General features: G+C 40.9%; 1 long non-coding RNA gene across 3 annotated transcripts in view; it reads left to right on the forward strand.

Moving 5' to 3' along the window:
- Positions 1-477: 477 nt before the first annotated feature.
- Positions 478-23,668, forward strand: part of LOC110069772 (uncharacterized) — a 108,204-nt gene continuing 85,013 nt past the window's right edge. For all 3 annotated transcript variants that reach the window (XR_013543027.1, XR_012086661.2, XR_013543028.1), the window contains exon 1: positions 478-7,102. This is a non-coding gene — a long non-coding RNA (uncharacterized LOC110069772). The remainder of the gene's footprint in view (positions 7,103-23,668) is intronic.

A 23,668-nucleotide genomic window follows, 5' to 3' on the forward strand; every position in this document is an offset into this window, starting at 1 on the left:
AATCAATCAATCAATCAATCAATCAATCAATCAATCAATCAATCAATCAATCAATCTATCTATCTATCTATCTATCAATCTATCTATCTATCTATCAATCAATCAATCAATCAATCAATCAATCAATCAATCAATCTATCTATCTATCTATCTATCTATCTATCTATCTATCTATCTATCTATCTATCTATTTATTTATGTATTTATTTATTTATTTATATTTATACCCAGCCTAGCTAGACCAAAGGTCTACTCTGTGCGGCAATGCTGTAAAGCTAAGAATCTCAAATAACCTTATCACTGTGACTTTGAAGAGTCACACAAGAGCAGCTCTTACAGTCCTTAAAATATCAGTGCTTCAAATGAAAGTTGGAAACTCTTATAAAGCTTGTTGCTGAGTTTCAGGCACCCTTTTCACCCTAGGCGAATAGAACATCATAAAAGCATAGTTAACTAGAGGAAAGTAAACAGTTTTTTTTAAAAAAAATTACGTAACATTGTGTTAGCCTTTTGTGAGCCCACACCTTGAAGAGTCAACATTGTGTACATCTGAAAGTTTCATAAATGTGCCAATATTGGTTCTATTCTTTCTTTACCCAGGAAGCGCTAGAGCATTCAGTTGCTGACAAGAGTGCCTTAGAGCAAGTGTTTTTAAGTGTATTCCACCCATCTCCAGGAGATCTGTTTTCATCACTTCATTTTAAATGTGTTGTGTTGGCAAAAAGGAATTCTCTTCACTTGAGCAAGCAGTAAATTAAGCTCTTCAAGAGTACTTTTTTCCTAAAGATGTGTTTTAAATCTTTATAGCAAATACAAATAAAGGAGGCAATGATACACACACACACACACACACACACACACACACACACACACACACACACACACACACACACACACAAATCAAGGAAATGGTAATGACTTGTAGCTCAAATGGGGGTGGGTGGAGAGAGAAAACTTTCAAAAAAGAATCAGGTAAGGAGATTCAAATTGCTAAGATAAGAGCTTTGTGATCATCAGGTTATTGCACATATCCTGACTAAGCTCCCGTGTATTCGGTGTGTTTTCACATATACCAAAGGCTTTTGCATATATCTGAGATAATTAAAAAATTTTTTTTCCACATCTGGAAACTTTGCTGCTATTGGGGTATCTCATCAAACTGCATACCCCAAGTTTCCACAGGGATCAATAACAAGATCATTGACTTGAAATGTTGATCAACTCCCACAGTTCAAGCATGCAATAAGGAGCTCATGACTGACTGACTACTAAAGGCCTGGCTCAGAACATTGTAGTTACAAACTTCAGGTAGCCATCCTTATGCTTGTGTGAATGTTTCATAATGGATTATGAAGCACTGCTTTACAATTGTGCTGGAAAGTTCTCAGTTTTCAACAGCTTTCTGAAGCCTTAGGCATATTTTACTCAAAGGAGTAGGTAGACTTGCACACATACATACAGAGACAAATACTTATAAGAGGCTATGCCTGCTCTCTTCCTGAGTTCCATAAATCTGTTTAGCTTTGGGCAAAATAGGGTTTGAAACTATAGAAGCAGATGAACAACATTTCATGTTAGAATACAATTTTTAAAATACTCAGAACTGGATGATTGGCCTCATCTCTGCCTGGGGGTGCAAGAAAGGGCCTTCTTTGCTTTGGGACCCCACATAGAATGTTCTTCCACTGGAGGCTCAGTTAGTGGAAGTGCTGATTTTCCTCTTGGCTTGAGCAGGCTTTGAAGTCCTTTGTAAAAGCTCAGTTTTAGGTCCGCTCCACGCGGTGCAAAGCTGCCGCCGCGGTTGCACTTTGCCTGTCCACTTGGAAATTACGAGCACAGGCAATCTATGTAGAGGCCAAGGGGGAGGGGTTGAGCTAGGAGCCTGTATTAGGCCAGCTACTGCCCAGGCACAGCCTCTTGTGGCAGCAGGACATCGCAGAGAAAGGACGACAGCCGTGAGGGTCTCAGAGGTTTCGTTTTCGCCGTGAGTGCCCCGTGAGTTGGGACTTTAGGCCTCACTGAAGCTGCGCATCAGTGCAACCCCACAGTTTGGGCAAGACTAGAGAAAGTGAGGGTCACGAGGACACAGGAGCCTCCTGTTTGACAGTTTATTAACAACAATGACAACAAAAGAATAATGATAATAATAATTAGAGAGAAAGGGGAAGAACAGAAGGTGCCACATTGGCAGCAGGAGATGGAAGACTGAGACGGGAGACTGGTGAAGTGGTGGTTTGCAGCCCACCAAGGGCGGGCGAAACTAGTAGTGGTCCAGAGAGGACTATGAGTGCGATATCAGGTGTGCCACCTCTCTCACACACAATTGCACAGGGTGAAGGGATTTGGCTGTGGGGTGTAGTGAGTCCACCTGGGTTCCTCAAACACTCAGTTCTCAAGTTCCTTTGGATAACACAAGGGTGACACCACTGTCAGTTTTGCCCAGACCGCTTTGAAGCTTGGATGGCACCCTACGCTCAGTGGCCCATGCCCAGCCAGTCCCTGGGAATCAATGAAGGGTTTAGACAACAGGCACTTCCTCCCATCCCAGATATGGCATATCGTTCTGTTTCCTGCAGGGATCTCCCTTATGGGGATCAGTCCCTGACTCTGGGGGATCATCTCCTGCCACCCACAGTTTTGAAAAAAGAAAGGGAGAATATATTGACATTTTTAACTTAGGGAAGTTGGACTAGAAAAGGGGAATAAAGAATAGGATGAAGAGGGTGAGATATTTAGGAGAAAAAAACCTGAGAGGTGCTGGGCTAATTGGCTTCCAGTTTTTTCATTTATGCTGGAATCATTGTGAAGGTGCAGCCATCATGCTCCTTTTCATTGATTCAGTATATGGACTTGATATACAGGGCTTACGTAGATTTCCCTGGGAATGCATCACAGGCTGTGGTTGCATTTGATGATGCCTTCCCATCCTAATCTGGGTGGTTCAACCCCGCCTGGTCTGTTGGGAGTTTAATGCCAAAGGGTTATGTGGTCACAAGCCATGCAGGTTAGGCACCAGTGCTTCATCTGCGGTGCCCCTCATGGATCATTTGCTTGCTTCAGGGGACACTCTGGGTCAGAGGCAATCAGGCAGCAAGGTAGTACAAAGAGGTGGGCTCCTGGACCAGGTAATACTGGAAAAGGGCCCCAGCCCAATTAAGATTTCTTTGTTAGAGGAGTGGCTGGAGTCATACTCGGTTAGGGAATACCTATTTATTTATTTATTTATTTATTTATTTATTTATTTATTTATTTATTTATTCATTCATTCATTTATCGCCCATCTAGAACATGTCTGGAAGGCACCAGATATTTGAGCGAGGGATTCAATTGTGGATTTAGGATCCCTTTCCAAGGTAAATGGGTAGCCATCATGTCCAAAAATTCAAAATCAGTTAGAGGAATGGAGGAGGTGGTAAGGAAAAATATTAATAAGGAAGTGGCAGAAGGGAGGGTGTTAGGCCCATTTAAGGAGCCACTGGTTCAAAATCTGAGGGTCTCCCCATTGGGAGTGATACCCAAAAAGACACCTGGTGAATACAGGCTTATTCACCATTTGTCATACCCAGCTGGGAATTCAGTAAACAATATGATCCCTCAGGAATGGTGTTCTGTTCAATACACTTCATTTGATGCAGCCATGTGCATGGTACGAGCATGTGGTCCTGGCACAGAGTTGGCCAGTTGTGACATTCAGTTGGCATTCCATTTGTCGCCAGTGCATCCTGGGGATTTTGATTTACTTGGTTTTGTTTTTTATGGTTATTATTATTATATGGACAGGGCCATATGGGGTGCTCAATATCTTGCACAGCTTTGAGCACTTTAGCTCATTTTTAGTGTGGGTTCTTAAACGCAGAGTGGGGCTCCCTCATGTTCTGCATTATTTGAATATTGTGGAAAGCAGGGGACCTCCCATTGCAAACACATCATGGGTGTGTTACAACAGCTGGCCAGGGAGCTTGGCATGTCCCTTGCTGCAGAAAAAACAGAGGGACCATCCACAGTCCTCACTTTTTTGGGAATTTAGTTGGATTCAATCCAGCAATCCAGTAAACTATCTGAGGACAAATTAGCTAGCCTAAAGTTATGGTTGAAGAACATGGTAGCCAGTTGCAAAGTTATGTTAAGGGAACTTCAGGTAGTGACTGGCCATCTCAATTCGCATGCAAAGTAGTAGCACCAGGCAGGACCTCCCTTAGTCAGTTTTGCAGGGCCATGGAAGGCCTTTTGAAACTGCATCATAGGTGGCGCCTTTCTGCTGAGCTGAAGGAGGATTTAGTAGTATGGTTGAGGTTCCTTGAAAGCTTTAATGGAGTATCATTTTGAAGAGACAAGGTTTGCCTTGGAGCAGAATTGCAAGTGCATTCCAATGTGGCAGGTGCTTTTGGCTATGGAATTTACTTCAGGGGTAGGTGGTGTGCCAGGCTATGGCCCAGGGAATGGCATGATTGAGGAATTACTCAAGATATCACCTTTTTAGAATTCTTTCAAATTGTAGAGGCGCTATGGCTATGGGCAGACAAGTGGGCCAATTCTGCTGTAAACTTTTGGTGCGACAACATGGTGGTTCCTCAAAATCAGGGAGGGTCATGCATTTTTTTCTGGGTCTTCATGTTGCATTGTTTACATTATAATATAGTTTTTCAGGCATGGTATGTACCAGGTATAGACAATGTTGTGGCTGATGCCCTGTCCCGTCAACCGATCGACCGGTTCAGGGTGTTAGTTCCAGTGGCTCAGCCAGATGTCTTGCCAGAGGAGGTATGGAGCTTTGGAGGGCTAAAGCCAATAGGGCCATAAGTTTATCAGTGGCACCCAGCACTAGGTGCAGTTATGCAGCTGCCTGTAATGAGTTCTTTGCATTCTACAGATAGGAAGGTTTAGGTCAACCATGGCACATTATAGTTGACCATCTACAGTAGTATTGGGTGTACTTACATCAAAATGGTTTAGCCCCTGAATCTATTCAGAATAAGATTTTATGCCAAGGCGCAGAGATACCAGGACCCCACAAACGATTTCCACATTTGAAAAATGATAGAAGGATGGAGCAAAGATAGGAATAGAATGGAAAATAATATGACTCAATTTTCCCTGAAGGTTTTACTCAAATTGGCAGAGAGATGGGACACAGTTTGTAAAGATGGTTATGAGGTAACCCTGTTTAAAGAAGGAACACTTTTATCATATTTTTTTTAAAAATATTTATTTATTTACTTATTTATTTATTTATTGGAGCTTTTAGGATTAGAGAGTCGGTTTGGGTTTCTAAAAAGGACCAGTCCTTTTCGGCCTTGCTGATGGATGATGCAGTGATTTTCAAAGATCGAGTCATTATCCATCTGAGGAGATCTAAGACCGACCAAATGGGAAAGGCAAAAATAACTTAGACTAGTGTTCGGTGGAAAGTTGTGCGCTGTCCGTACTATGCAGAAATACAGGATGGAGCAGAGAGGCATGCTTTGGGACTGGTTCTTGGAAATGGTGCCCTGGGATAATGCAAAGGTGCTCCCTGGTATATTATTGGTTCACCTGGGAGGCAACAACTTGGCTAAACACATGGGAAAGTCATTTATTATACAGATGATTGAGGACTTCTGAGCCATTAAGGCCTGGTTGCTGGGAGTGCAGGTAATTTGGTCTAATATGACTCCAAGGTGACTTTTATGGAGGGCTGAATGTGACCCCAGAATCATTGACCATGCCAGACGGGGATTCAGTTGTGAAGTGAAGAGAGCCATAAAGGCTGGCCTGGGGTTTGGTTGTGGCACATCCAGACATATGGGTGAGGAGGCCAGAATTGTACAGAAGCAATGGTGTACACTTGTCTGAGATGGGCCTGGACTTGTTCCTTTGAGATTTGCAAGGGGGCCTTTGGGCTGAAATTTTATGCAATGGTGGGGGCATGGGGGCATATGAATAGCCTCTATGCTGTGACGGGTAGTGCAAAAAAATAAGAGTTTTGTTTAATTCCATCGGGACACCCAAGGAGGGTGTCAATCATCCCATATCCCTGATTGGTTGAACAAGGAGTTATATGAAAGAGAATGGTAGCTAAAGGAATCTCCCAGGCGGTGATACACCTAGGGACACTAGGCTCGGTGACTGAAACAGTGGGGGGGATTCCTGTGGTTGGGTGGCTGAAGACATGCTACACAGAGGTCAGCATGCTTCAGTAATAGGAACTCACTCCTTGGTGGCCTGATCCAGTGGTAAATGGTACATCAGAGTCAGAGGACAATTTTTGCACTACAGTAGGCCCCCTTGCGGTAAGGGGAAATCAATTTTTAATAAAGTTGTGGCCCTAGTTTTATCCAACACCTGTGTCTCAACCCTTATTCCAGGCTGGGAAGGCATAGTGGTTTACATGGTCCTATCCATTTGAAACTCTTTTACATTGTACTAAATAGATTTTGTTGTATCCCATTCTGAGATCTTGAGATACAGGGCAGGAAATAAATAAATAAATAAATAAATAAATAAATAAATAAATAAATAAATAAATAAATAAATAAATAAATAAATAAATAAATAAATAGTAATAGTAATAGTAATAGTAATAGTAATAGTAACAGTAATATTAATACTGATAAGGAGCCTGACGAAGGAGGTGAAATCCCTAATGCAGAACTAACTTGGATACACAGGGATTTTAATCAGATTTTTGTTAATAAAACAAATTGAAATTAAATTCACATCCATCCTTAAAACACATGGACAAAAAAGTTGCCTTACAGTGTTATCCTAAATAGACCTAGTCAGAAATAAGTCCCAGTAGAGGAGGGGTAGAGCTAGAAACAGCAAAGCAGCAGGAAACTGGACTCCCCAGAAACCTGTTGCATGCCATGAATCCAGACACCCCCCAAGAAATTGGGAGCAGGGAAGGGCCAGAAGAGGCCACCCTGAGTCGTAGGAGAGCTGAGATATCCTGGGGGAGTGGAAGAGCAATCCCCCCAGGCCTTTCTTCTTCTGCAGACAGAGGATTCCTCTGATGCCATTTTCTAATGTCGTCTTAGTTGTGAAGCTCCGTGGGCAGGAGGGAGGCCCGAAGATTTACGTCTCACTGCATGAACAGGGACTAATTGATCTCAACACAGCTTCAGTAAGTACAAAATAAACTTAAGAGGCTGATTTTAAAGAAGATAGTGCAATCTTGAAGTGGCAAATAAGCTTTTACCCAGACACATCGGTAAATTATTACTGCGTCACACCTGAAATAGAAACAGAAACTAGATAAAGACACAGTCACAGACATACTTTTTTCTTTCTCATCCCTTGTCCTCTGATAGATGGAATAACTTTTATAATAGAAAACAAGATGTATAAGGAGGCGAGAAACTTAAGTGACCTTGAACTGTGCTGCGAGAGGTGGATTATAAACTATATGATTGATAGAGGAATAAATTTAGCAAATCAGAGAGAAAATGGCTTAAAGAAGTTCTATAGATGGCATTTTAAAACTAGCAAAAAGGATGCAAGAATTTAATTTTAGGTTTATAATGCTATAAGTGATTTGGGATTCCTGGCCAGTGAATGGAGCTAAGATATATAAAGTAAAAAAGGGGGAATGTTACTTGCTGAATGTAATAGAAATTATGGATTGAGAGGCACACATTTATACATAAAATTGATGTGATTTATATACTGTAAGCAATTCCGACTATGTTTTGATTCAAATGGTAATTAAGAATTTCTAACTATGTAATCTGAAATGTTTATGATGAATATAATATTAGAAATTGTTGATTGTAAGGCACTTACTTAGAGAAATAAAGTATATATGAATTGTAATATGATTAAGTAAATAAGGTTTTATATATATATATACACACACACACACACACACACACACACACACACACACAGACACACACACACACACACATATATATATATATATATATATATATATATATATATATATATATATACACACACACACACACACATATATACATATACATATACATATACATATACATATACATATACGTGTGTATATATATATATATATATATATATATATATATATATATATATATATATATATATATATATATATATATATATATATATATATATATATATATATATATATATATGTCTTCTGAAATGCTGATAACATTTGAAACATTGATATGAAATATATGTATGCATAGATGTATATTAGAGTGAACACAGTATTGGAGATTATTAATTATAAGGCACTCACATAGAGATATTAAGCATATATGAATTATAATATGATTATGCAGTTAAGTTTAGATAAATATATCTTTTGGTTTTTTGGAATGTTGATTTCTTGAGATTGTAAAGCATTGATAGCCTGAGATACAATTGGCTAGCTAAGAATGCAAGAGAAAGAATCTATAAAAAAACCAATCACTAGAATTATTATAACTTTAGGATGGTTTATATTGAACTAAATTTTTAAGAGCAATAAGGTTGATGCAGTCAGTTTTATATAATGGATAATATTGTATGGAAATACTTCCCCCCACCTATATGTTTTTGCTTGTTTTGTATGTTTTTGTTGGTTTTGTATGTCTATATGTGTTATGAAATAAAAAGAAAAAAAAGTAATAAGTCCCAATGAATTAAAGCAAAAAGTGTGCTGCTTATATACCGCCCCATAGTGCTACAAGCACTCTGTGGGCGGTTTACAAGTTAATTATGCAGGCTACACATTGCCCCCCACCAGCGAGCTGGGTACTCATATTACCGACCTCGGAAGGATAGAAGGCTGAGTCAACCTTGAGCCGGCTACCTGGGATTGAAACCCAGGTCGTGAGCACAGTTTTGGCTGCAGTACAGTGGTTTAACCACTGCGCCATGAGGCTCCTTAAATGAGACTTGTTTCTATGAAAGTGTGTAGACAGGAATGCAGCCTTAATGGGGTTTAGCAGGGGAAATTATTTGTGCTTACGAAGCAGGTTTTGGATATTCCATGTGCTGATTACATGCTTTTGTTATGAAACAATAACTAATGACTTTTTGCTTCTGTGTGAATTAGTCACATGTTCATGAAGCTGATTTTGCTCGCTACAGAAATGGATTCCACCCCCTTTACAATCAAAGTTGTTGGGTTGCTGTATTTCTCTCAAATAAAGTGCAACTGCATCTAGAGGATCATAGAAATGGAGAAATCATATCTGTGGCCTGATCTACTAGTTCTCATTTCACTTCTTTGATTATCTTTCTGTTTATTCTTAGTGATCTCTGGAGGACAGAAAATATCTGTCCACTTGACATGATTTAAAATGCTGTACACAGGAGATTTAGATTCTAGTACTGACAACAGAAAATGAAAGTATAAGGAAGTTTTTCCACAAACATGGCTGCAGGTATTCTATTTCACAGAAACCAAACAAAAGTATAATTTTATTTGATTCTTGTCACTGTTACTAATATATGTCTATCTACAGTAACACAAGAACCGTAACTGCTTTGGGTAGAATGTATAATATGCCATTTTCAACCCATGAAATCCTAGAAATTAGAATTGGTGTGCAGATTAATAGACACGAATGGTCTTTCCTGCAAATACAGTCTTAATTGTGGAGTCTGACATTTTCTAGAAGTGCCAATTTCCATATTACAGAGCCTTAATTTTGCAGGAAAAAAAACTGGCACATAGCAATAATGATGCAAATGCCTTTGGGGTGTCAGTTGTGAAAGAGTGGCTACAAAATGTGTCACAGGAACAATCACACAAGATACACACTGCCAAAACTTGCACAATTATTGCTGTGTGCACTGTTGACTTCACCAGGATTCTGACTTGAGAGTTTAATGCCATGTATCCCCACAAATGTGGAGGTGATGTGTATGGGAACAAGTCAATAAAGCTCCCTCCTCCTTTTCTTTCTTGCCATCCTCTTTAGACTTTCTCACTTTCTCATCCATTCGAAGAAAACAGATCATCAAATTGGTCATCTTTCTGGAACAATAATGTCCAGTCTGCTGAAGAGGCTCTTCGGCAGCGCGGGCCACCATTATCCCCTTCTCGAGATAGCACGAGATAGCACTGGTCACTGATTATTTATATGAGAAAACCCTCCAAACAATGGCGCAGGAGTTGGGGTTGCCATTAGATGACGCGAAAACACAAGGGCCAGCTACAGCATGTACTTGTGTGGGAATAGAATTTGACACTAGGCAACAAGCCTCTAGGTTGCTGAGGACAAACTGGACAACCTTAGGTCTCAGATTTGTCTACTCAAAGTAAGCAGGAAAATATCCTTTTAGAACTGCACAAGTTTGCAAGTCACCTAAAATTTTTCATGTAGGGTAATTGCTCCAGGCTGGGCAATTCTGCATAAATTATGTGATGTGATGAGAGGTCTGTGTCACCCCTTTTTCATCGAACCTGGGTTACAAAGGGCATGCATCAAGAATTACAAGTTTGGAGTCCTTGCTGATATTAGCTTAGCTGATGCACTATCATGCCAACAGGTCGATCAGGTTAGGGAGTTAGATGCAGGAGCCCAGGAATTCCCAGAGGCTCTTCCCACAGAGGTTTGGCAAATCCACATGTTGATGCAGACAGCGAGATAGGTTTGTGCCCTGACCTGAGGATGCTAGACCAGGTATTCAACAGCAAGCTTAAGAGTTCAGGAGTTTAGAAACCTAACAGGCTTTGAGCTGATTTGGCCACTCCAGCGTAGCACTTACAACAGTTTATAGTTTATTCACATAGGAAGGAACTGTTGATGGGACCCATAAGGGTCAACAATGGTTTTTCAGGCCCTGATTTGGGGGAACAGGATCATACCTCTAACTTGGGCATTAGGAAGATGTTTGCAGGCTGGAGTAAAGAAAGGAGTCGAATCTAGGATACAAGGGTATCCACATCCCTAGCATTGTAAAATTGACTGTCGATGGCTTACTATTTGTAGGGATGGGTACGAGACAGTGTTATATAGGGCGGCATCACTGTTAACGTAAGTTGATGCATTAAGGTTTCATGAACTACAAGAAAGAGTGACCTGACCAAGGTAGCACTACAATGGCAGCATTCTAAGCAACAGAATACTATAGTCAGGTTGCACATTCATTGATCCAAGGTGCCAGCAAGGGAGAGGTAGTGGTATTACTTCAGCACCATGTTCTATAGTGGAGTTATGCCCGTTGAGAGCGGGAGGTGCATACTTGGAAGTCAGGGGGCATTGACAGGATTACTTCCTTGTGCACTTAGATGTTCTCCTTTAACAGAGTATTAGTCATGGAAGATCACAGACATGAGACTGCATAAGGTGGGAATTTCAAGGTTTAAGGTTTGGTAAACATTCTGCTAGAATGGGTGCTGTTTCAACTGCAGCTGCCCTAGTCTACCATCCTGATGACATTCAAAGGCTTTGATGGTGGTCATTCAATAGCCTACCGTAGATATGTCTGAACACTCCCTCATGTCTGGGTAGGCGCCTGGTTCTTTTGTCGTTGCAGGTCCAGTAGTGATGGCGAGGCGGCTACACGTCATGGTGATTAGCAGCATTTGGCTTGCAACTCCCAGTTGTGTTGTTAATAAACTGGGGAGGTGATTATCGGGCTGTACAGTTGAACGGCCTTGATCTTGCTGTACTAGATGACATTGGATGGCTGAGGGCAAATGACCCTGTTAGGGACATTATATGGTCCATGACCAGCCTGAGGCTTGCGTGGAGAAAAGAATGCTGGCTTCAGTGAGTTAACACTGAGAGGAGGAGTGTTAACACAGAAGTAAGCAGAGATGTATGTGATGGCCATGGATCGGTGATTGGTCACCAGGAGATCTGCGTGGTCTGACCTGAGCTCTTTTGGAATGCCCAGTACGTTGACACTGCATGGAAGTGCTCAATGGCCTGGATTGGTGAACGGTCACCAGAATCCATATGGAGAGGCCTGAGCTGTGCTGGCATGGCCAGTGGGTTAACACTGCATGGAGGAGTGTTAACAGTGAAGTGCATTGGGCATGGTGCAAAGGCCTTGGATTGGTGAATCGTCACCTGGAAACAAGCATGGCTTGACCAGAATCTGTAATATGGTGGAGTGCACCTCTCAGACAGAGGTTATGATTCATATATTGCGGACATTCAGGGGGGGCTGCTTATGGAGGCTTGGAGGCTGGTTGGTGGGCATGGGACTTAGCCTTGCTAGTCTCTATGCTGTGGTGGGTAGTGCGGATAAAACAGGTTTTGGTGAGTCCTCACAACCACAGGTAAAGTATAGCTCATCTGATTTCCAAGTGCTGCAGATCATGTGATTACAGTGCTTGGGGTAGAAGATCCACTGGGGCCGCTCCTGGACCAACAGTCAACAACAAGAAGGAGCGGGCTTGAGGTCCGGGGGTGGTCAAATTTGGGCCGGCCGGATTCTTGCTGTCTTCATGACTGTGAGAGCTTGGGGCTTGGGACTCACCCATAATTTGGTAGGGGTCCATTCCACACTACTGCAAGACCCCCCTTTTTCATGAATATTCAATAAAGTGTGGCCCATATTTATTCCATAACAGTTGTCTCACATCTTTATTCTGGGGTAGGGGGATAATGTTAATAAGACTTGCTGTGGCTTCATCAGTACTACTGCCAGCGTACCGACCTGATCACACCACTGCAATATGTTTTGGCCCAAATGCTTCAATGTAGCACAAATGGCAAAACCTTTCCTCAGGTTAAAATTTCCTCAAGTTAAGAAGTCACCAGTTGTCTGACTGTTTGTGTAGCTACACAAGAGGATTTTGGTCTTTATTCCGTAATGGAGAAACGTTTCGTGTATTTTTTTAAAAAGTTCATTTTTATTGTGTTTATCATTAGACACGCACACACACACACACACACACACGCACACAAATGGACAAAGAAAAAAAACCCCACATAAAGAACTAAAAACAACTCTTTTTTTGAAAAATAATAATCCTATTGCCTAAAGGCAATATGTGTCCCCTCCTACTGTGGCATGCTTTCTGTTACATAACCAGTTGTGTGACAAAATTCCTGCTATTATTCCAGAAGGTAACATAGATGGATCCCTGATAGGTATGATAGGTAGGAGACAGTGTACCACACCTGAGATTGAAAAAGAGGGAACTCTTAGTAACTTGTATTAAAATCCTGTACCCAATAGAGTCTACTACCGAGTCCCAACAGTATTAGTATACCACTGGTAGAGAACCATACTCCCAATATATCCAAATGCAGATGTCCAAAATGCACCATCATCAGCACCACCTCAAAAAGAATAGAATGCCTTCAGAAACCTTTTCATGGGTGCAGCTTCTCAGACTGATAAGTTTAGACTGAGTGGAAAAAAAAAACGAGCAGCGGCATTTATTCCATATTCTTTTTTCTTTTCCGACGGAAAGAAAGACAGGATGACAACTAGTATTATCTCAAAAGTCTTGAAACCAAAGTCTTGAACAGAACAATGCTTGTCAGTGGGAGAGCACTTGACCTAAGTAGGCCTTTTCTAAGAAGATATTTTACACAACTTAGCTAGAAGAATGGTAGCCAATAATAGATACCAGACAAGGCATTTTGTATTTCAGGTAGGGAGAAATCTTCTTATAAGTTGAACTGAAGAACACAAAAAGAGAAGAGAAGGAAACATAATAATCACCAAAAAAGACCTAAGGATTTTGTACATTATTACATAATTTTAAGTAATTTTATGTAGCAGGCCACTCTCAAGCCTCTACCAATACAGGCCTCCAAGAATGCTCACTACTATTCTTCACTTGCTGCCACCAACCTATCCTTAGTACTCACAAAGGACAAGTGTTTCTTTCAAACAAATAAAGTGTTTATTGATTTGTACAAAATAAAAAGGGTGAATCACAGGTAATAAATCAAGTTGTTAATCATGTTTCTCAATTACTAGATCACACAGACTTTTCCCTCACTGACTATCTCTCTCAAATCTATCTCACTCTCTCAATCAACTTCTCTCATCTTTTCAAACTCTCCAAAACTCTCCCTTTCACACATCACACACACCTTATATAATCCAGCTCCTCCCCCTTCTGCATCACCGTCTGTCCTCTCATTGGCTGAGGTTCCCCTGCCCAGCTGTGACAGACAGGTGAGAGCAGAGCTGTATGCCACAGTAATTATTACATATTTTTCACAAGCCACGTTTTTCTATGTTTTAGCCAAGAGAATCACACAACAGTGAACTACACAGTTGAACACCATTATATAATGATGAAGAAAATAAAATAAACAGTATCTTGTTTAGCAACCACATACAGAATGGTCTGTTCTGTACATAGTTCTTCTTTTCCTGCCACTTTTTACCAAGGAGAATCCACTAACCCACTTCCACAAGCAGAAATTCCCATGGTTTCAGTAGGGCAATCTCCAGCTTGTGTAACTACAAGGTGGAGATTGCCAGAGAAAATGCAGCACAATCCAGCCATGGAGACTTTGTGCTCCATGTTTGCCAATGGGATTCTGAATGGTGTTAAATTAAGTGGTGTGCAATGGGGGGGGGAATGACCTTGGGCCCAATCCAATAGTAGCTGCGTGGGCATCAGCAGAAAAAAAACCTGACCAGGAAACACTGAGGCTAAAACGGATGGCAATGTATCATTCATTCCCTTGCGGAAGAATGTTTTGCAACGCCTTGCACGGTGCTGCTGCTGCTTGTGGAACTCTTGTTTTGCATCCTTTCCTTGCAGGAGTGTAAAATCCAGTACTCCAGTTCTAGACACAAGACATCCCACAAACCATTCCAAGATACACTGTGAAAAAAAAGGGAATCTTAACTAAAAGTAAACTAAAAGTAAACAATTAATGCTTTTTGAATCGACTTGCTATCCAAGTGGGGAAAAACCCAATACTTCCAGGCTTGTAATTAGTAACGCAGCAGAGGTCATCTTGCCCAGAATAGAGAACAAATACAGCTGGCAAGGGATTTGGAATTGCAGTATATCTTCTATAAAACTTGCCATTGATTAATGATAGCTTTTTATTATTAATAAATGTCATTCCATTTTATATTGTTACAGTCATTTACTGAATGTATTTCTACCCCATCCTTTAGCCAAAAAGACTCTCAGAGCATCTTACAAAATGGGTGCTGAATTGGTCCCTGCCCTCAGGCTTACAACCTAGTATTTATCACATGGCACACAAGAAATATGGGTTCTGGAGGGAGGAGGGAATGGCAAGCCAATCTGCCTTCAATGCTTCTAAAATCTGTAGTAGCTGGCAAGTGTGAATTGTTGCTGACCACTATGTGGTTAGTGATTGTTTGACCATTGCCAAAACTACTGTATTCCTCAATAGGACTGTTATGGATTGTGAAGAAACTAAAGGACTGGGGATTATGAAATATGGATTTCAGTTACTGGATGCTTTGAAGTTGGGATTACCTGGGAAGCTGGCCAAACAGAGGTCAGCATTGAAAAGGACAATTCACATCTTCAACTTCTCTCCTGTTACTGAACACTTCAAAGAAAAGACTGAGAGAGGAACTGACACTTCCATTATTCTCTTTTAACCAGAGATCATATCAAAATAGCCACAAAAGAAATCTTACACTAATTGTGCAGTGGTTCCAAAACACTGTAGCCATATTGTTAACTGAGGCTGGCTACAAGAATCACAGCTGCTTCATTAGCTATTTGTTTCTGGACACAAATCAAAGTGCTGGTTTTCACCTAAAAAGCCCTAAATGGCTTGGTTCCAAGCTCTCTCAAGGACCACATCTCCCAGTATGAGCATATCTGGGTGTTGAGATCATCAGGAGAGGCCTTTCTCTTGGCCCTGCCACCTTCAGAGGTGTGTTTAGTGGGGACACAGGAGAGTCCCAGATTTTGAAGCTCCCTCCCAAGGAGGCTGTCCTTCCGCAAGCTTGCAAAAACTTTTCTCTTCAGGCAAGCTTTCTCTCAGTGACTGGCTCTCTGGGGTGGGTGGGTTAATGGACTGTTGTGCCTTTTTGCTTTGAATGTGTTTAGTTTACTGCTTTTTAGTATGGTATTTGTTTGATCCTTTTAAAATATTTGTATACTTACTGTTTTTAGCTATTAAATATCACCTTTTTATGATGTAACCTCCTTGGGTCCTCTTTAAGGAGAAAAGTGGGGTAACAACAACAACGACAACAACAGCAACAGCAGCAGCAATAATAATAATAATAATAATAATAATAATAATAATAATAATAATAATAATAATAATAATAATAATAATAATAATAATAATAATAATAATAATAATAATAATAATAATAATAATAGAGGGTAGAACAAGGAAATGCCTCCTGTCTTGTCGAAACACAAAAAAAGATTAAGATGTTTTTTGACACTCTTGTGTAATGACCAATTTTCTTGTATAAAAGAGAATGAAGAAAACTAGTTATTTAGCCTAGCATATTTTTGAGGAGAAAGTGCTTTGCACACCTGCTCTTCAAGGATCGTTAGAAGGTGTCTAGTCTGATTCTAAGGAGGTGACTGTTTCCATTTGCTGTCTTACCAATGTTGTGCTGGGAGGCTGCACTCTGTGCATGCCCAGAATTATATTATCTCTCCACTAATTTTTGAGGTAGGTAAATTAGCTTTTGTTATTTTCTGGCGTGTTCTCTTGAATGCCTTTAAGATTGTCTCCTGCACTTTGAAAAACATCTTTTTGTAGTTCTTTGGAAATTTTTCCCTTTTCAGTTGTTTCTTTTTGTTTTTCTTTCTCTTTAGTATAATACAAAAATCCTTTCAAACAGTTATCTGAATTTTTGACTGACAGGATTTGCGGTACTAAAGCCAGTCCTTGCCTCAACTCTCAAGTAATTTCATGCATATATAACACAAAAGCAACATACTTAAATACAGGTTGTAGGATTAGGCACGCTGACGTGTCCTGAGGTCCACCAACAACACAGGACTCTCGTAGCCCAGATGATGGCCCCATGGCAAGCCCAGGTCCAACATGATTCCAAAAAAGATGCAAGGACAGCAAAGTCTGTAAACTTTGCACTCTCAGTCAAGGTTCTTTCTTCAGCAACTGTCCATTATTATATCCTCTCAGCTGTGGCCCAGCTCATGTCCGGTTAAGGGTATTGCAGGAGGAAGTGACATGATGGAGGTGTCCCTAGTAGCTCTTTGTCTCCCTTCTGTGACCAGAATAAGGGCAATTGGGATCTAGGGGAAAAGTTAAGGTGGAGATGTGCCTGGCTGCTCTACATGAGCATGTAAATTATATTGGGTGATGTTATCAAAGCAAATTGGAGATTCTTTCCAAGTTTCCATTGAAACTTTTTTAACAATTGTGGCCTGGCATTTGATTGTTCACTTGGGTCAATTTTGAATGCTTTTGACAATTTTTTTTAAAGGATACCTCTCTATTGGTCTCCCCTGTAAATGGATAATGATACTATAGATTAATATAGTAAATAAAGAGCAAAAATGTGCCAGGCTTCCAGGCCAGGAATTGAGCAGCGCGGACAGACCCAGTACTGGGAGATAGAGCCCGGCCGGGAGGCCATTTGAATTCCCCGCCATTGGCGGGAAACGGCACTGAGGACTGCCGAGGAATGCCGAGGGCCGAGGAGGCCACCCCAGCGAGCAGCCGCTGGTGCCGGTTCCAGAGCTGGAGCCGGCATTGGGCACCAGCAGTGGTATTGGTCTATGGAAGGCAGTGTGGAGCGAGTGGGAGGTGAGCCGGGAGGCGAGTGGCCGAAGCACCTCAGCCAGGCTCAGGCCTCCCAGACGTGGCAGTCGCAGTAGTGGTGGAAGCCCAGGAGGCTGAGGAGGCTTTGGACTGGTAAGGTGCTGCTTTTTAAAAAAGTTTTGGGTGAGTGGCTTTTGTTTTTTTGGCGGGGGAGGAGACTGAGGGTCAATTTTGTTTTTTGGTGATTTTTTTTAGTCCTACCATGGGACGTGCTCTGTTTATTTTTATTTATTTATTTATTTATTTAGAAATGCTGGAACGGATTAATCCCGTTCCCATGCATTTCAATGGGAAATGGTGCTTTGACTTACGAACGTGTTGATTTACGAACATCATCTGGGACGGATTAAGTTCGTAAGTCAAGGCACCACTGTACTTTAATATATCGGAACATTGTATCATGTTGCTCATAGACCATACAAGCACAGAACTGAAGAAATTGAAAAGATAATCTTTGTGGTCTCTTCCAGGACTTCACACTGACCTCCAAGCTAAATGGAGTCAGGTCTGATTGATTTTTAAATGGGAGGCAACCAGGAAATGCTGTTTTGGGGAAGGGCCATAACTCTGTGGTAGAACACAGTCCAGTGTTCACTCACCATAATCTCCAGGTAGGACTATGAAAAAAACCTTGCTTGAGACTTGGAAGACGATCCAGGGCTAAATGGATGAATGGTTTGACTTAACAGATGACACCTTTGTATGCTTCTATGCTCCCATGTGCACCCAGAACTCTTCTATTAAAAAAAAAAAACATAAGGAAGCAGGCATTTGGGTACTACACATCTTCCATAGCTACTACAGAGGGTGGAGGTGGAGAACACATCCCCTCCACTGCCACATTTCCCATCATGCTGCTGAATTTGGGCTGTATAGTGATGACAAAAGAAAAAGCAATTTATCTTTCAAATGAGATTTGAGAGTACATTTCATTTTCAGGCTGATTTGTGCAACTTATCAACAATTGGTTAACTTTGAAAAGGAGACAATCATTATTTGTGTACCTTGTTTTAAAGGTACGTTGAGAGGGCACAGGGACATGGTGGGGCTGTGGATTAAACCACAGCAGCCTCTGTGCTGCAAGATCAGAAGACCTGCAGTTGTAAGATCGAATCCATGTGACGGAGTGAGATCCAGTCGCTTGTCCCAGCTCTTGACAACCTAGCAGTTCGAAAGCATGTAAATGTGACAAGATAAATAGGTACCATCCCGGGTGGGAAGGTAACGGTGTTCCGTGTCTAGTCGCGCTGGCCACGTGACCACGGAGGATTGTCTTCGGTCAAACGCCAGCTCTACGGGTTAGAAACGGAGATGAGCACTGCTCCCTAGAGTCGGACACGACTGGACAAAATTGTCAAGGGGAACCTTTACCTTTACCTGAGAGGGCACTGCAGAAATTTGCCAATACATTAATAAAACTAGTTAGCACAGGAACAGCAGGGGTATGGCATGGTCCTCAGTGGGCTTAGGAAAGGAAAATGCAGCCCTCCACAGCTCACCTTTGACCTACAGCATAAATGTCTGAATGCTAACATTCATATATTTACATAGGCACGCTCCTAGCTGAAGCAGTATTTCAATATATTTTGTATTTCAGTGAAAGATGCATAGTACCTACCGCTGGATTTAAACATCACTTGGACATTAATGACATTTCAGGAAAGTATACAAAATAATCTAATTCTTCGATCACACGTCAGGACTGTTTGATCTTGAATCATGGCATGCTTATGTCTTGTGCTTGGATAATAGTGAGTACCTGCCTTTTTCTAGTAATAAATCGATTTAAAACTCTAAAAGCTTTTGGGCATCCATCTTTCAAAAAATAAATCCATTATGTCAGAGTGTAGGCTTTTCATTAAAAGCAATTTTATATTAACACAACAGTGGGAAAGCACTGTAAACCAACTCTGACCATCTTTGTCAATATAAATGAACAGAACAGTCTTCTAGACTTTTTATAAAAATTCATTTATTTTATTTTTCACAGCAGCGACTGTTATCTTTAGGGGCTCTGTACCATTGTGAAAATTGCTACCATTAATTCTTAACCAGCTCACTTTGTAAAAACAGATAAACTTCCAGGGCTTCCTAAGGCAAACTAACTGCTAGATAGTATTTAAGATGACATATGATCCATTATTTTTCTTTCAAACTTTTCCTCCCTACTTTAGAAATGCCAGCATTTGTATCATCATTAATTATTGGTGTCGGAAAATCTCTGAAATAACAAGCTACAGACCTCACCATCCAAACCCCTGTTGTCTACATTATTAATAACATGTAGACAATATTCAATGGGCAATCAAGAAGTTAACCTCCAGAGATGTGCAAATTTTGTCATCATGATTTCCTTCTGCATCCCCAATTACACAACCACGAGGAAGAAAAATCCATCTTGCCTGTTCCAAATGTTATTTCAGTCATTTCTATTAAAGCACTTAAAATGACACACACTTTGGAGTTGTGTTCAGTGGAGCAAAGTAGGAAGATCATAAGTTTAACCTACAGAGAGTTAGCTGAGGTTGTTCATCATTAAACTTGAATGTCAGCTCAGTTGAGTATATAAGAAAACAGGAAATTAACTGAGAAAATTCTCTTCTTTGAGAGACCTAGCCATCCCTGCAAAATGTCACAAGGATTTCCTGCATATAAATAACAGGTAAGCACACTTGGTGCCGGTTGGGACAATTTCATTTATAGAGCATAGCTGTCCATTGTGTGTCAGAAGATATGGCTGTGTCATTGATACAACAGAGTCTGTGTTTCATTGTCCAAATGCTCCTCAGAATAGGGCATGGTGGCAAATTGCCTCAAGGTTTGAAAAGTCTACTTTTCCTGATTTTATTTATTTATAAATACTAATATACTGAGCTGAATCCCATTGTTAGTCCCAATTAGACCAGACTCTTGGAATGAAAAAGTACTTACATAAGTGTTGGCTAAAGAAGCCCTGTTCGTTCAGTGAGTCTCCGTTAACTTCTGTTTTTCAGCACTCCAGTCACTTACACAGATATATAACATGCCAACTTTAATGGCCTAAATGCATTAGCTACACAGTAATAAGACTTAGACCTCTTTTACTCACAGAGTGTTAGATCAGTTGCCATGTTACACATTTGAAAGTGTATCAGTATGAATTTGGGTTTCTTGGATTGTACAGGGCACAGCATTACTTCCTATTCTGGCCAGTGAATCTCCTCCCTCCACTCAGCTATCTCAAAGTGCATGACTGTCTTGTCCTGCTCAGTGAATTAAGCAGTGGAGACTGTCTTAGTTACAACTGCACTTCTCGAAACAGAATCTAGTGCCATTCCCTGCTATCTGAAACCACTTTACCTTCCAGAAGCCTACATACGTACACAAATATACAGGAGCCTTGCTTCATTTTTAATGCATAAAATTGCTGTTGTTTTCATGCAAATATGAAAATGCAGCAAAAGTTATGCCAGTTAAAGATGGCAATAAGACACCTGATTGAGAAAAAGGCGGGAACTGCAACTCCCTGATTATGATTCTTAGTAGTGATGGCTCGCGTCTTGGACAAGGGAGCACGTTTTAATTTAATTTTGGGAAGAGACATTCCTCTGCCCTATTCCATGAGATACCCACAGTCCATAGCATTTCATAGGTGAGCTTATGGGACAGGTAGACTAAAGTAACAGCCAGTGAAGAGTACGGATATGTAAGACATGCAGCTGAAACAGGGCGGGAAAAGAAAAGCACATCTGCATTTGCTTATAATGTGATTAACCACACAAATGCTTATTCACGGATAATAAATAGAAAATGTTGTTCTTACTGCCACTTCTACTATTACTACTATTACTATTACTATTACTATTACTATTATTACTATTATTATTACTATTACTATTGAGCAAGTATTGAATGCAACTTTGGATTTCTGATTCATTGTTGTTTAGACGTTGCCCGGAAGACTTGTTCATTACAACATTTGGATGCTTTGTGTTACTAAAAGATTCCATGGGCAGGTTACAATGAATGATCAGATTCATTGTAACCTGCCCAGGGAATCTTTTAGTAACACAGTCTGACTCCTGTCCTCTGAAGATGCTGGCCACAGAGACTGGTGAAAAGTTAGGAAGAAAAACCTTAAGAACACAGCCAAACAGCCCGGAAAACCCACAACAACCATCAGATCCGAGCTGTGAAAGCCTTCGAGAATACATTTTTTTGTTTGTTTGTTTATCTCTTGTCTGTTCTGTTCACACTAAAGAAAGTACAACAGAATAAGAGTGGGCAGATGACTGATGGGGAACATACGATGCCAGAGATAGAAGGATCTGAGCAGCAAAAATGCCAATGTCATTCATCCTTTACCAGCTCCACAAAAACCCCTACCATTCTTGCTTCTGGGAAACAGAATTAGCAAAGAGCACCAAAGTTTTAAACAGTGCTGCAATATTTTTTTTCCTACATTCATGACTCTCATTGAACTGTACTGTGAGTAAAGCTATAGCCTGAATCTCTCTGAGTCAGTATAATTTGGTTCTGAATTCAGTTGAATCCAAAGCACAAGTTTACTTAAAAAGCAAATATCTGCAGTGGGGAAACTGTATACAGCACATAACTGTCAAAAACTCACAAATGGCATGCTAATCTCTGCTCGGCAAACATGTTCTTGGCCAGTACTGAATCCTGGGGATCCAGGTTCAGCGTTGAATCCAGGTGTACACCCAAACTACAAACCCAGTTCTTCAAGATGAGTAGAGTCTCAGAACAATTTGCATCCATATTCTCTCAATTGCCTCTTGACTGACAGAGAGTGCCTTCCTTTCTTGTTTAAGTTTCTGTCTGTTTTCATTATCCAGTCCATTACTTACATCATATACTGGTATAGAAGTAAAATAGCTTCCTTGGATTTAAAACAGAAAAAAAAGAGGGATGACTGTCATAGCATGCAGATGGCAACAAGCCATACCTTCTCCACAGAATTTCCCCCTGCAGTTTCATGTATGTTTCAAATAAAACTGGGAAATGTCAGAAACTTGAATAGACACCACATACCAGTGGCACAGTCTCAGACAAATCTCACAGCACCATCTTCTGAACATGTAAAGATCAGAATTGCAAAACAGTGCTTTCATATCCATGTCCTTTTTTTCAGATAGACTTCTCAGAATCATATTGTGGTCAGTAGCACCAAAATTGGCTGAGAGCTTGGTTCCCTACAACTGTAGGAAACACACTATTCCTCATATAGACTGTCAAGGAAACATTGAAACTGATTTGTCACCATAGACTCCAGCTTCTTGCCCAAGAATCAGATACTGGAGAATAATTGAAGTTTAAATTCTTTTTAAAAAATCATCCAGTTTATGAATGTGGGATATTGCTTTAAAATCTGTATCCATGATTTTAAACACCAAGAATTAGCCTGATACTGCTGCACAACATTGTGCCCATGTTGATAGCAGGAAAAAGGATACCAAGCTTTACACAGCAAAAGTCAGCCTAAATGTTGATGACACAATTGGCAGCAGTCAAGATGGTCTACTACAGAATACCCTCTTCTGCTCACCACTAGAGTTGGGCACGAACTAAAAAATGAACTGGGAAGTTTGTTAAAAAAATCACTGATGCATTGTTTTGGGTTGGTCAAAATCAATAAACTCGAACTGATCCAAACCATGAACTTTTTGTGTGATTTTCAAGGACTTTCTGGCTCGTTTTCCCTGCTCGCCCAGCCTGCCCACTGTTCCCTTCCCATTGCTCCCGTCACCTTCCCATCTGGTCCTGTTGCCTCCTCCTCTTCAGCCTCCACCTCTGTCACCATCTTGAGACACAGTAGGCCTGACTTCACTTCTGGGAGCTGGGACTGTAGTCTCTGTGCATGTGCCCACCTATCAGCTGATAGGCAGGGTATGAGCAGAGACAGCAGGCCTAGCTTCTGAAAGGGAAGCTCGCCCTGTCTCTCAAGATGGCAGTGGACGAGGAGGAGGAGGAGGAGGAGGAGGAGGAGGAGGTGGTGGTGGTGACAGGACTAAGTAGGCAGGTGACCAGGG

Source organism: Pogona vitticeps, chromosome 1 (genome assembly GCF_051106095.1).
Source record: "Pogona vitticeps strain Pit_001003342236 chromosome 1, PviZW2.1, whole genome shotgun sequence".
Taxonomy (NCBI): Eukaryota; Metazoa; Chordata; class Lepidosauria; order Squamata; family Agamidae; genus Pogona; species Pogona vitticeps.